The following is a 1,368-nucleotide window of genomic DNA, read 5'->3' as shown; positions in this document are numbered from 1 at the left end:
GCTGTGAGGTTAGAAATTTCGTTGTATAAGCTCAATCCTCACACGCATTAACTGATAAATAACCAGTAAAAACCACTAAAATTGAGCTTATCAACTGGCGCCGTTGCCAGGGAGCACGGTATTACAGTAGAATTTTTGCTTCTGTGTTTTTAGTTATCTTCAATTCCTTCTCCTAAAGCTGCAGGACTTGAAATCATCAGCTTATTGTCTTTCTAATTCTCTGCTAAAGTTCTATGGTAGTGACTTGTTCAAGGGCTGGTGAAAGATCTACAGAGAACGTTGCACGCGATGCAACTCCAGAATCTACAGTTACGGAACCTGAAATTCAGCAGGAAACAATGGCAGAAGAGAGGCATCAGCAGAATGAGAGAAGGAGAACAATGCTGGACAGGTCGACACCGTCGGGAAGCCTGCGACAAACCGATGTCAACCTGAACATAGGTGAAGGTATTTTATTCATATATGATAATGCTTTGATTAATTCTTTACCTGAATTTAACAGACTACCTGAACAGAATTCTTTAGAATTCCTCGATGATTTTCATATTAGATGTTCTTCCCAAAACGTTCCTGGACTATCTACAGAATTTTTGAAAATGAAGTATTTTCCTCTTACCTTAAAAGTTAAAGCATTTTCATGGTATCGCAATCTAGGAATCACGTTCAACTCTTGGGAAGAGATGTAGGGAAAATTTCTGCAGAAATTTTACCCTCTCTCTAAAACTAAGTTTTACCGAAGAGAAATTCATAACTTTCATCCCATGAAGGTGAGGCTTTTAGTGAGTCATGGGAGAGGTTCAATGACTTGCTGAGGAAATGTCCCCATCATGGAATTGAACACTGTCAGTTAGCCCAAATTTTCTATGAATCTTTATCAGATTTCATGAAAAATAAGGTTAACTTAGCCTCCGGGGGAACTTTCTATATCGCATATGAGGATGAAGTGTTTGATATTTTGGAGAGAGTTGTAGAAACTGACCTGCAAGAGATTGGAGCAAGTCAGAATGGGAGGAACCTGCAGCCCAAGAGAGCAGGAGTTCTGCAAGTTAATGCTAAGGAGGGCGAGCTGCAAGCGGGTTTAAGAGAAACCAACCAGAAATTGGAGGAGCTCACCTCCACCTCGAAGAACGTTTTTTTAGGTAACTCCCCCCCCCATCGTTAAGGCCAAAATTTGCTCTCTCTGTTTCAGCAGGGAACATGAAGACGGAGCCTGCCAAGCCATGGAAGAAGAGGTGAAAGCCTTCAACCAACCGCAGCAACCATGGGCAGGGCAAAAGAGGCCGAATTTTCCAAATGGAGAGACCTTCCACCAAGGGAGTAAGCCGGCAGCTCAACCTCCATTCCAACAAAGACAGAAGTTCTAGTCCA

General features: G+C 42.2%; 1 non-coding gene across 1 annotated transcript; it reads right to left on the bottom strand.

Moving 5' to 3' along the window:
* Positions 1-726: 726 nt before the first annotated feature.
* Positions 727-834, bottom strand: LOC144710785 (small nucleolar RNA R71). Its single transcript, XR_013583420.1, has one exon. It is a non-coding gene; the product is annotated as a small nucleolar RNA R71 (small nucleolar RNA).
* Positions 835-1,368: the final 534 nt, after the last annotated feature.

This window comes from Wolffia australiana, chromosome 12 (genome assembly GCF_029677425.1).
Source record: "Wolffia australiana isolate 7733 chromosome 12, ASM2967742v1".
NCBI lineage: Eukaryota > Viridiplantae > Streptophyta > Magnoliopsida > Alismatales > Araceae > Wolffia > Wolffia australiana.
The sequence above is the reverse complement of the archived record's forward strand: the minus strand, read 5'-3'. Positions and strand labels throughout refer to the sequence as shown.